The sequence below is a fragment of the Camellia sinensis genome, chromosome 3 (genome assembly GCF_055761805.1).
Source record: "Camellia sinensis isolate YWXY chromosome 3, ASM5576180v1, whole genome shotgun sequence".
Taxonomy (NCBI): domain Eukaryota; kingdom Viridiplantae; phylum Streptophyta; class Magnoliopsida; order Ericales; family Theaceae; genus Camellia; species Camellia sinensis.
In genome coordinates, this window is record NC_138963.1 from 87,367,267 (window position 1) to 87,381,412 (window position 14,146).

Below are 14,146 nucleotides of genomic sequence, written 5' to 3' on the forward strand. Positions count from 1 at the left end.
AGGGAAAGAGTTTGAGAAGTGATCAACCAAGCTTACAGAAGAGAGAATTGAGAGGAATTGGGAGAATTAGTTTGCTAGCTCAAGGAATCAACCATTTAGACTCCAATTGAGAAATTTAGGTAAGAATTCAACCCATAAGTTAAGTGTATGAATCAACAAGAGCATGAATTCAAGAGAATTAGGTGGTTAATTATGAGAATGAAGTTAAGATTGAAAAATCTAAGCTCAACTCATGCATACATGCACATCTCCTTCTATTTTGAAGTTGATTTTAAAGAATTCATAGATGCACGCACTGAACGTATGTTTCAATGTGTATCTGTCACATGTTTTTGTAGGTCACGCACCATAGTTCATCTGATCTGTCAAATTTGTTTAATTCGCTTCTGGAGCTATCTGTGTAACGCCCTTAAAATAAACCATAAGAACCCAACATTCTAGACATGCATAGACAAGAGAATAAAGCATATTTTCCATTCATCAGAGTATTAAATACAAAAGTATTACATGTTGACAACAAAAGTAAATGCCCTGCGGGCTTACAACTTTCCAAGAGAACACTTGGGTTCAACAAAGAAAAGTTCTAACTCTTTATACAAAATAAGCCCTTGGCTTGATTTACATGTAATACACAAAAATAACAACAAAAGGTCTTCCAGTCTCTAAGCCTCCCAAGCTACATCCTTTGAAGTAGCATATCACCTGAACCTGAAAATAATGTCCCATATAGGGTGAGCCACAACCCAGTAGAGATATACTAAACCAGATATGGGCAATAACTAAAACATTAGCATTTGATAAAAGGTTAACACTTGTAAACCCACTTACAGCAATTCCCAGTTTCATGACAAACACAATCATATTTCATTTCACTTTCCTTTCTTATCCAATTCAGATTCATAAACATGGCTCATTATCTAGCCCAACAATTTCATCAGACTACAACTCATATTAAAACACTTCTATTATCCACAATTCAAATGAGACTACACCTCATATTAAACACTTCCATACTTCAATTATCTACGTTATGCAAACGTAATTAAGATTTCGGGACTTTCACCCTGGACACTCCGGCCAACTTAGTTATCAATGGAGTCCATTCCCTATCTCCTCCCAAACAGGATCCTCTATCTCCTCTCAAACCATGGAGTACATCCCCTATCTCCTCCCAAACAATACACATATACAATATATTTAAACACTCATCATATACAATGATCAATTAATACATATATTCGATGTATTACTCCAACCGTCATATTCAATGACATATTCCAGATGATTAGTTTCAGTTTTTCCTAATCAACATACAAGGTCTGCAACAATCAAGACTATCCTCTACCGATAGCCAAAGCAGTTGTCTCTAAACAGATAATAAATTTATCAGACAGATAAAATATCAATATTTCCATAGGTGAGTGATTAACTAATCCAACTACACCGTTCAATCCCATAATTTCCCAATTTCATGATTTTCAACTCAACTCCACATCTCCCCAAATTAATTATTCAAATTAATTATTCAATATAATTAGGGCATTTTCCTTTTTTTTTACAAAAATTGCACCCAAGGCCAAATTTCATCAACCAAACACAATAACTTCATTTTAGGGACCACTCATACACTTGGAACCCCAAAACTAGAAAACCCCTCTTTTGGAATTTCAATTTCAAACCCTAGTTTCTCACAAAAACCCCAAACACCACCATTTATACAAAATACCTAACATCTATATCAAAACCCATAGAAAGGAGTAGGTTATCCCTACCTCAAAAGAAGAGACTCAAAGGAGATGATAAAGAAACTCGAATGTGCTCCAAACCCAAAGATTTTCGGATCCAAAAGAAGATCAAGCCAAGCTCCACACTTTATATAAAGGGACTAAGGTAGAAGATCCCTAGAGCTAGATGATTTTGTAGAAAGAAGTTGTATTCTAGAGAAAGGAGCTCTCAAATTAGGTTTTTGGAAAGTTAGAGAGAGAGAGACGAAAAAGTGATTTAAAATAACACAGTCACGATCTGATATACGTATAGTCCACTCGAGCGGAGAGTAATACGCTCGAGCATAAGACACAAAAACTGGACCCGCTCGAGCTCAAAGATACCCGCTCAAGTGCCAAGGCGCAACAGCAAAACACCACCCGCTCGAGCGCAAAGATACCTGCTCAAGCATAGAATACACTCCTCCAATACTTTTACAGGTTCCAGACACCCGCTCGAGCGCAACATACCCGCTCGAGCGTGAAAAACACTTCTGCAGTATCTCTGCAAACGCACAAAATGCTGTAAGGATGCAAACTTCGCTCGAGTGCAACAAGACCCGCTCGAGCGGATCATAAAAAATCTGGGCAACAAGATTAGAGACTAAAACTCAATCAACCTATTCAAAACGCGCCCAAGACATTTCTAAACTCAAATCTCAAGAGTTAAAGGGCAGAAATACGATGCAGACAACAACAATCATCCACGGAACCGAGTCCGGAATACAATAAACAATGAAGGGAAAAACCGAGATCGCTATAATCTGTAAGTAACACCCTTGTAAAGATATGTTCAATTATAAGTATTTTCTGTCTGATATGATAAGCTCTATTTTCTGAAATGATATTTTTTGTATAGATGAATGATTGTCCTATTTCTGAAATGTATCGTGGCATCATTAGCATCATGTGTATCAGTTATCTGTTACCTAGTACCAGGGTTTCACGTGGGTTCCATTTATGGAACTAGTTATCCATAACCGTTTATCTACTTTATATATGGGTTTTTATGACCATCTGCTTTGCATATGGGTCTTCATGACTAATCTGATCTATTAGTGCTAATGGATGTACCACGTATGACTATCTATAATTTCTGGATACGAATATGAATCTGTTTTTTATCTGAACTTTGATTTCTGAATCTGTATGGACATCATTCATAAAACCTTTACTTTGTTGTTATTCACTGGGCTCTAGCTCACTATATTATTTATGTGTGTAGGTGATTAGACGCGTGACCTGGCCTAAGCTGCTGCCTAGAAATCTGTTCTGTCAAGCCAACCATCATGCCTTACGTAGAGGTTCCTGAAAAATCTTTTGTGGTCAAGTTCTGTAATGAAGTCTTTTTGCTTTCTTTTGTTTTATTTGTATATAGGGCTAAGTCCTTTTTTGTTTTATTTGTACATGTGACGATGTGATGATGCTAGAGTGACGTCATATTATATGTAAATAAAGTTTTAAATTTTATGTCCCATATGAGTCTGCACAGCTCTATGGACATTATATATTTGTATTTGTTTCCGCTAACCTCTTATTTTGTTAATCTGTTTCAAAGGCCTTCGGTAATCCCAAGATTACTGGCCGGTTTACGATGCTAAACCTATAAAGGCAGGTTTGGATCGTGACACCCTTCAACCTCCAATGCTTGCCCTAGCTTCTCTTATGAGTGCAACCTACAAATAGCCCCATCACTCTATCTACCTCTCCTACCAACAAACCACCACCCGCTGCACAATCACTTCACCACCTACATCCATTACACCCCCACTGATGCAATAACTGAAGCTTTAGGCCCCAAAAAATTGATGAAAAAAAGATCCCAATTTTTTTTTTAAAAGCTATTTTGCTAATTCAAAAAAAAAATCATTTGAATTTAAAAGTTCCCAATAAATTTTGTGAAAATTCAAAACTAATAAATAATTGATGTGGTGAATTATTTAAAATTTATAGATAATTGTTTTTACCTAAAAACTCATTGATATGATGAATTATTTAAAATTAAGGATGGCAGCCTCTCACGTGAATGAATTGTGGGTAGAATACAATTAATATAAGTTACAATTGTTTATGGGGAAAAAACTTTTTAAATTTAAAGTCGATTAAATTTTAATTTCGATCAACTACAATACAAAAAAAATTGAATAGATAAGCAAAGTATTATACAAGTTTGATTAGCAATTTTACAATTAAAAATGTAAAAGGAATGATATTTAAGTGATATTTTGTTATAGTTCACTTTTTTATTTATTATACTTGAGTTTGGATTATTTTGGTAGTTTTTCTTATTATAAACTTTGTTATATATTTAAATAAATAATAATTATTATATATAAAAATAACCTTTTTTGTAATATTGTCTAGAAAATATAAGGTAAATTATAAATACACCCCTTGAGGTTTGTTTATAATACGAATTGCTCCCTGTGGTTTGAAAAATTACAAATACCTCATTGTCAGAATTTTTTATTTAACAAAATTAATTAAAAAAGTGAAATTTCTAACTGTTCACCTATACAATAATAAAATTATCTGAATTATTAATTGAAATAAAATTTTAATATTATTAAAAACTATTAATTAACTTAATAATTTATAAATAAAATGACTTATTTGTTATGAAATTAAAAATCTTATGGCATAATGTAATTTCTAGAACCACATGGGGTAATTTATAATTTAAATAAACCTTAAGGAGTATGTTTGTAATTTACCCAAAAATATAACCCAATCTTTTGATAACATTTTTTTTTTTTTAAATGTATGAAAGGTCCATTTCAAAAGTTCGTTTTGGACCCTAAAAATGTTGGCCCTACCAACGCTTCCTTTTCGCCTTCTGTTGTATTAAATATAAACAAATAGATTCATAATTGATAATTGAAATTTTAGAACAAGAACATGCTGAAATTTACAGAAATTCATAATAAAATAAAATAGCAAAAGAAAGCAAACCAGAACCTACACTAGACAGTCCTTAAAACAAATTCGCCGCCTCACTGGTTGGGTGCTGGAGGTTGTTCGATGTCTATCTCTCAAGATACGACGGTTAGACCAACTAGAGCAATACACCGACTGCGTAGCTTCGGCAAACAAAATTTTGCAGCACTTTCTCATAGGAAGAATACAATATCCAAACTAGAAGAAAACTTTTGAAGACAAGAAGAACAAATATTCTGCGTAATGAAAAGAAATGAGAGGGCCTCCTTTTATACACATGAAGGGAGAAAGGAAAAGACTCCTGCCATCAAGGCCTATCACAAATGCAAAAATGAATTCTGTACTAAACCTGCAAAACTGCTGGAATAATTCATCATCATTATAGAGGAGTTACCAGCTTTATTATACACATGAGTTTTGTGTATAATTTCCTCTAGCCCACAAATCTGGCTTGGCCTGAAAAGATTAAGATGGGTGGGCCAAGCCCAACCCCCGTACTCAATCCATTTCAGTAGCCCAAGATCCACAACCAACGAATCACGGATCCGGGCAGGCAGGCGACGCGTACGCGTGTGTGGCAATTTTTGCATAACGAACTTAGACCATAGTCTTGGCCCAAGTCTATCCTTGAAGCGTCCATAACTCCATTTCTTCGAAAAATTTGAATGCCCCAAAGGGCTCACACCCTTAGGCAGAAAATGGGATTTAAATACCCATCAATACTCTCATCTACAATCAATGTGGAATATAAGATTTTACACATTTCCCAACACCTTTTTCATGAGGCCAACTTAATGAGTCAATTTCTCATTCAAATCTTAATAGTTTTTTGTCATTCTTTTTGTGGTGTAAAGATTTCACTACAAAGAATCTAGACCCACTTTACTCCACCTCAAATGAAAATTGGCACCCACTTTAATATTACATTAAAGTCACCAAAAAACCATTATTTTTTCAACAATCCCCCACATGAATAAAAATTGACTGAATAACAACAAACGGACAACGCTTAACAACAAAGACTCAAAGAGAGTATATAGCGATCCCGGTTTTCCCTCAACTGTTTATTGTATTCTGGACTTAGGTTCCGTGGTGTTGGTTGTTGTTTATATCTTGTTTCCGTCCTTTAATTTCTTGTATTCGAATTTTGGGATGTATTGGGCAAGTGTGTTACAGATTGGTAGTGAGTTTAAACCAATAGTTGCTGCCAAGATTTTTGCTTCTTCGCTCGAGCGAGGCTTTTGTCGCTCGAGCGAGCTGTGTTTTGGTTCCTTCGCTCGAGCCAGGGTTCCTTCGCTCGAGCGAGAGTTGAGTGTTGTGTCTTGTGGCTCAAGCGAGAAGTCTTGCGCTCGAGCGTGCGTCTGCGTCTAGTTTTGGACCTGAAGGTTGTGTTTCTTGGCTCGAGCAAGCTTTCCTTCGCTCGAGCGAGCGAGGACTATGTTTTGGGTTTCTTCGCTCGAGCGTGCTTCTGGGTTGCAAACCTGAAGCTTCGTATTGTTCGCTCGAGCGAGGCTTTCTGCGCTCGAGCAAGGTTTCTTTATGTCTAGTCGCTCGAGCGACCACTCCTTCGCTCGAGCGAGATTCGAATATATCAGTTGGTAGCAGCGGGTTACACTTCACTTTTTCATCCCATTTTTCTCTCAAACCCTAGAACGGCTGCCTCTCTCTCTAAACCATCATTTCTCTCTACAAATCCATCTAGTTCTAGTGGTCTCCTACCCTAGTTCCTTTGTATAAAGTGTAGAGCTTGGTGTAGGCTTCATTTCAATCCAAAAATCTTTGGGTTTGGAGCATTTCAAGTTTCATCATCTTCTTCATTTGGTCTTTCCATTTGAGGTAGAGATAACCTACTCCTTTCTATGGGTTTTGACATAGATATTATGTACTTTGTATAAATGGTGGATCATGGTGATTTTGGGAAAGTTAGGGTTGGTTATGAGGTTATGAAAATGGGGTTTTCAAATGTTAAACTCCATGTATATGTGAGCCTTGGAAAATGGGATTATTGTTGTTAAATTGATAAAATTGAACCTTAGGGTTGATAATGGAAAAAGTGAAAAAATGCCCTAATTATGTTGAATAATTAATTTGGGGAATTGTAAAATTGAGTTGAAAATTGTGAAATTGGGAAATTATGAGGTTGATTGGTGTAGTTGGATAAATTAATCACTCACCTATGAAAATGTTGTTATTTTATCTGTTTAATGCATTTATTATCTGTTTAGAAATAACTGCTTTGGGCTATCGGTGGAGGATAGTATTGATTGTTGTAGACACTATATGTTGATTAGGGAAAACTAAAACTAATCACTTGGAATATGTTATTGAATATGACGGTTGGAATAATACATTGAATATATGTATTGCTTGATCATTGTATATGATTGAATATTTAAATACATTATATATGTATCTTGTTTGGGAGGAGATAGGGGATGTACTCCATGGTTTGAGGGAAGATAGGGGATGTACTCTCAAACCTGTTTGGGAGGAGATAGGAGATAGACTTCATTGATAACTAAGTTAGCCGGAGTATCCAAGGTGAAAGTCCCGAAATTCTAATTACGTTTGCATAACGTAGATAATTGAAGTATTGGAAGTGTTTTTGACATGAGTTGTAGTCTCATTTGAATTGTGAATAAAGGAAGTGTTTTAATATGGGATGTAGTCTCATTTAATTGTTTGGCCAGGTTCTGAGCCATGTTTATGAATTGAATTGGTTAAGTAAAGGAAAGTGGAATGAAACATGTACATATTTTTCATGGAACTAGATTGTGTTGTAAGTTGGTTTATAAGTGTTAGCCATTTATCAAATGCTAATGTTTTAGTTATTGCTCATATCTGGTTTAGTATATCTTTACTGGGCTTTGGCTCACCCTATATGGGACATCATTTTCAGGTTCAGGTGATATACCACCTCCAAGGACGTAGCTTGGAAGGTTTTGGGAGTTGAAGACTCTTTTGGTCGTTTTGTTATTTTGGTATTACATGTAAATTCAAGCCAAGGGCTTAAAGTGTATAAGAGTTAGTACTCTTTTTTTGTAACCAAGTGTTGGCTTGAAATGTTGTAAGCCCATAGGGCATTTACTTTTGTTGTCAACATGTAATACTTTGGTAATGAATACTTTGATAAATGGAAATTATGCATTATTCTCTTATGTCTATGCATGTCAAAAATGTGGATTTATATGTATTATTTTGGAGGCGTTACAACTTGGTATCAAAGCGTACCAGGTTTGAATACTTCGGGTACGTGGGAAGTGGTTAGTACCACAATGGATTTGTCTCACTTGTTAGAGACTTAGGTGTAATGTTATGTACTTATGTGATAACATATTTATGTGACTATATGGGTATGGGATTTAGTTTCTAGGATATTGATTAGATCCTTGGGTTTCTGGGAGTCCTATTGGAAAAGCACTTGATCAATGCTGTTTCCAATCGGAACTCTAGCAACACCACGGGACTGTCATTATCCGGAAATGAAATTCGTAGGTGCTTATGTGATTATGTGCTTACGTGGAATGAATTACTGTTGTCAAATGCTTTAGGACGCGAGTGAAATAGTTTCGGCACATTTGTGAATGTGCTAATGTTTTCGTTACCTTTATTAGGATGTCAGGACGAGGACGAGGTGGTGGACGAGGACGAGGTGGTTGGCGAGGTAGGCCTGGGAGGCGGGAGATGCCTATACCGGATAAAATTCTGGCACAGCAAGAGGGTATTGGTCAGGCCAATGTAGCCGAGCTAGTAGGTCAGCAGGCCATGGGCGCCTTAGCCCGCGAGATGGCAGGAGCATTGAGGGAATCCATGAACATTCTCAGAGCTGAGAATCAAGTCCAGGCCCACGTGACTGAGGCAGGGCCGTCCTTTTTGAAGAGAGAGTTCTTTCATTCGAATCCAGACAAGTTTGTGGGTGATCCGAAAGAGCCACTCAAGGCTGACGAGTGGCTTGAGCAGATGACTAAGACGTTTGAGATGCTTGGCATCGAAGACAGGGCATTGAAGGTGACCTTGGCGTCTTTCCAGTTGAAGGGAGACGCAGGTCAGTGGTGGAAGTTCGTGCAAGGTCGTATTGGAGGGACTTGGGACGCTTTTGTTGGTGCCTTTTAGGAGAAGTTTCTATCTCCCGCTGTTAGGGAGAAATTGAGGGATCAGTTCTATCAGCTCAAGCAGCTGAATACACTAGTGGCCAAGTTTGAGGCCGCATTTACTAGCTTATCGAGGTTTGCTCCTGAGTTAGTGGCGTCTGAGGAATGCCGTTGTCTTGAATTTGAGAAGAAGTTAAGGACCGGGCTCAATATGAGAGTTGCGGGGTCCATGACTCAAGAGTATGGGTGCCTTGTGGATGCTACGGCCCATATGGAGATTATTATACATGAAGAGAATGAGAGGATGAGGGGCTCCAAGAGGAGTCAGGATGGCCAGGGGGACAGTAGGAGGCAGAGGGGTTCTAACTCTCAGCAGTCCCAGGGTGTTTTTGTGAGATCTACCTTTCCAGTGCCGAGTTCAGGCTCTAGGAGGGGCAGTCAGGGAGACTTTACTTGTTACAAGTGTGGTCAGCTGGGCCACAAGTCTCCAGCTTGCCCGCAGAGGGGAGGAGGGTAGAGAGCAGCTTTATCTTCGACTCGTCCTCAGAGCCAGAGTCAGGGCAGAGGTCAGCCGCTCTCTTGTTACCAATGTGGTCAGGCGGGGCACCTGAAGAGGTTTTGCCCGCAGTTAAGTGGCACATCTGGTGCATCTGGGTCAAGGCAGAGTTATCAGCCAGCTCAGTCGGTTCAGGCCTCGAGGGCCAATTAGGGAGCTTCATCGTCTCAGTCTGTACAACAGTCTTTTGCTCCGAGAGGTGAGCAGGTAGATTAGAGACCTTCAAGGCACGTGTATGCTGTTACCGCGCAGGATCTTGTACCGGCTTCATCTGTTGTGAAAAGTATCTTTTTATTTTGTAACTCGGTTGCCAATGTGTTGATTGATACGGGTGCATCACATTCCTTTATATCTGTTGTATTTGCATCTATTTTGGAGTTGGAGTTGGCGTAGTTAGCATCTCCTATTTGTGTTGTATCACCCGTTGGGGGTGAGTTGATTTTGAAACAAGGGTGTCGGGGCTGTGATATAGAGGTCGCCGACCGCTGGCTTCCATTTTCCTTTGTAGTAATGGCTATGTCAAGTTTTGATGTGATTTTGGGTATGGACTGGCTATCGTCATACCGGGCTATTATTGATTGTTACCGCCAGAGGGTCACTATATGTACCTTGAGCGGGGTGTTTCCATTTCTTGGGGGATCGCGTTGGTAGTGTTTTGCCACCAGTGTATGATCCGCGAGGGTGGAGTGAGCTTAGTAGTCTTCTCGCTAGCTTTATGAGTAGTGGGTGTGATGAGATCCAGATTGAGTTATCCAGAGTGGTTTGTGAGTACCCGGACGTCTTTCCTGAGGATCTTGTTAGTTTGCCACCCCATCGAGTGGTGGAGTTTTCTATTGATTTAGTGCCTGGCACGGCGCCGATTTCCATGGCACCATATCGTTTTGCCTCAGCCGAGTTGAGTGAGTTGAAATTCAACTCCAGGAGTTACTAGATAAGGGCTTTATCTGCCCTAGTACTTCGTCGTGGGAAGCACCAGCCCTCTTTGCTAAAAAGAAAGATGGGCTTTGAGACTTTGTATTGATTACCGGAAATTGAATCGGGCTACGGTCAAGAACAAGTACCCTATGCCTCATATAGATGATCTGTTTGACCAATTGAAAGGGTCCCGTTGTTTCTCTAAGATAGACTTAAGGTCGGGTTACCATCAGTTGAAGGTCAGAGAGGAAGATATCCCGAAGACGGCATTCCGTACGCGGTATGGCCATTATGAGTTTCTGGTGATGCCTTTTGGGCTCACCAATGTATCGGCAGTGTTTATGGACTTGATGAACTAGATATTCCGGGAATTCTTAGATTGTTTTGTGGTCGTTTTTGTAGACGACAATCTAATTTATTCACCTTTGGAGGAGGAGCACGAGGAACACTTGAGAGTGGTGCTTGAGTTGCTTAGAGCCCATAAGCTGTATGCTAAGTTTGGGAAGTGTGAGTTCTGGCTAAGAGAGGTTAAGTTCTTAGGCCATGTAGTTTCTGGGGAAGGGGTGTTTGTTGATACATCCAAGATTGAGGCAGTGTAAGATTGGGCACAACCTAAGAGTGTTTTTGAAATCCGCAGTTTTCTGGGATTAGCTAGGTATTACCGCTGGTTTGTGAAGGATTTCTCCAGGCTAGCTTCGCCGTTAACTAGATTGACACGGAAAGGGGTCAAATTTGTATAGAGTGAGACTTGTGAAAAGTCGTTCCAAGAACTTAAAGTTAGACTTACTACCGCTCCAGTTTTGATTATTCCGGAGAGAGGTTTGGGTTATGCGGTTTATTGTGATGCTTCACGAGAGGGTTTGGGTTGTGTGTTAATTCAAGAAGGAAAGTGGTAGCCTATGGCTCGCAATAGTTGAAAATACACGAGAAGAATTACCCTACACATGACCTAGAGTTAGCAGCTGTGATTTTTGCCTTAAAGATTTGGAGGCACTACCTATATGGTGAGAGATTCGAGCTATTCTCGGATCATAAGAGTCTGAAATATCTGTTTACACAGAAGGACTTGAACTTGAGGCAGAGAAGATGGATGGAGTTCATTGAGGATTACGATTTCGAGTTGCATTACCATCCGGGGAAGGCCAACGTTGTGGCTGATACCCTTAGTAGGAAGTCCATTAGTGATGTACCTTGTATAGCCATCCGGGAGTGGAAAATGTTGGGTGCACATGGCGAGTTTGATTTGCTTCTGGGCGAATCTGTTGAGTCTACGACCATGTTTTCTGTAGTTGCGCAGCCTACACTTGTGAATCGAGTGATAGAGGCACAGAGGAGTGACCTTGAGGTAGAATCCCTCCGGGAGAAGATCTCCAGTAGGAAGGTTGAGAAGGGTTTGACTATGTATCTTGACCTGAGTATGAGGTACCGAGACCGTTTGTTTGTGCCAGAGTCTTGCCAAGAGGAAGTACTCTAAGAGTTTCACCATTCACGCCTTGCGGTGCATCCGGGAGGTACTAAGATGTATCGTGATTTGGGTCGCCAGTTTTGGTGGCGGGGTATAAAGAAAGATGTGGCAATTTTTGTATCGAAGTGCCTTACTTGTCAGCAAGTGATGGCCAAACATCAGAGGCCAGCGGGTTTGTTACAACCCTTGCCTATTGCCGAGTAGAAGTGGGAGCATGTCACGATGGACTTCGTTGTAGGTCTTCCGAGGACTCAGCGGGGTAGTGATGCCATTTGGGTGGTTGTAGACCGGTTGACTAGGTCGGCGCACTTTATTCCTATGCGCGTGAGAGATTCGGTAAATCATCTTGCCGACTTGTATATTCGGGACATAGTGAGGTTACATGGGGTCCAAGTGTCGATCGTCTCAGATAGAGATCCACGTTTTACTGCTAGGTTGTGGCAGAGTTTGCAGAGTGCCTTGGGCACTAGATTGACCTTAGTACGGCTTATCATCCTCAGACTGACGGGCAGTCCGAGCGTACCATTCAGATCCTTGAGGATATGCTTTGAGGTTGTGTCTTTGACTTTAGTGGGTCGTGGAAGAGGCATTTGCCCTTAGTGGAGTTTGCCTACAACAACAGTTTCCAATCAAGTATTGGCATGGCACCGTTTGAGGCCTTGTATGGCCGACCGTGTAGGTCTCCAGTGTGTTGGGCCGAGGTGGGTGATACACCTTTGTTGGGCCCGGAGTTGGTTCGGGAGACGACGGAGAAAGTTGAGCTTATCCGTAAGAGACTCGTTACAGTCCAGAGTCGCCAAAAGAGTTATGCCGACCGTAGGAGGAGGCCTTTGTTATTTGAGGTGGGTGATCATGTCTTTCTAAAAATATCACCTAGGCTAGGCAAGACCATTCCCTTAGTAAAAGTTTTGCGGAAACATCACGGGATTGAGGAAACCACTTGGGAACGTGGGTTGGATGTCCGTGAGAAATATCCGGACTTTTTTGATAATGTTTAACCATGTATTGGAAGTTTTGTTTTATTGATAAACTTTAAGAACATTGAATATGTCTTAAGTTGTAAAACATTGTATATGTTTTGGTTTGTGGGAGTATTGTAATGGGTGGTTATGCCTTGAAAATAAAAGATAATTTAACATTATATATGTTGAATGTGTGGTAGGAATGCAAATATATCATTAACATTGAATAAGTTATGAAATGGTGGAATATGGTATTGGAATTTATTGAATTTCAAAGAAATGCATGTTGTAGCATATATTGTGATTGCCTCTTGAATAGAGATGGGATGACCGGTAATGGGTCAGGATGTGGAATATTGAATTGCAATATTGTTGAGAATTGAAAAATCAAAATTTTGAAACTTATATCTAATTTCGGGGACGAAATTCATTAAGGGGGGGAGGTTATTGCGATCCCGGTTTTCCCTCCATTGTTTATTGTATTCCGAACTTAGGTTCCGTGGTGTTGGTTATTGTTTATATCTTGTTTCCGTCCTTTAATTCCTTGTATTCGAATTTTGAGATGTATTGGGCAGGTGTGTTACAGGTTGGTAGTGAGTTTAAACCAATAGTTGCTGCCCATATTTTTTCTTCTTCGCTCGAGCGAGCTCTGTGTTTTGGTTCCTTCGCTCGAGCCAGGGTTCCTTCGCTCGAGCGAGAGTTGAGTGTTGTGTCTTGTGGTTCGAGCGATAAGTCTTGCGCTCGAGCGTGCGTCTGCATCTAGTTTTGGACCTGAAGGTTGTGTTTCTTGGCTCGAGCAAGCTTTCCTTCGCTCGAGCGAGCGAGGACTATGTTTTGGGTTTCTTAGCTCGAGCGAGCTTTCCTTCGCTCGAGCGTGCTTCTGGGTTGCAGACCTGAAGCTTCGTATTGTTGCCTCGAGCAAGGCTTTCTGCGCTCGAGCGATGTTTCTTTGTGTTTGGTCGCTCGAGCGACCACTCCTTCGCTCGAGCGAGCTTCGAATATATCAGTTGGCAACAGCGGGTTACACTTCACTTTTTCATCCCCTTTTTCTCTCAAACCCTAGAACGGCTGCCTCTCTCTCTAAACCATCTTTCTCTCTACAAATCCATCTAGTTCTAGTGGTCTCCTACCCTAGTTCCTTTGTATAAAGTGTAGAGCTTGGTGTAGGCTTCATTTCAATCCAAAAATCTTTGGGTTTGGAGCATTTCGAGTTTCATCATCTTCTTCATTTGGTCTTTCCATTTGAGGTGGAGATAACCTACTCCTTTCTATGGGTTTTGACATAGATATTATGTATTTTGTATAAATGGTGGATCATGGTGATTTTGGAAAAGTTAGGGTTGGTTATGAGGTTATGAAAATGGGGTTTTCAAATGTTAAACTCCATGTATATGTGAGCCTTGGAAAATGGGATTATTGTTGTTAAATTGATAAAATTGAACCTTAGGGTTGATAAT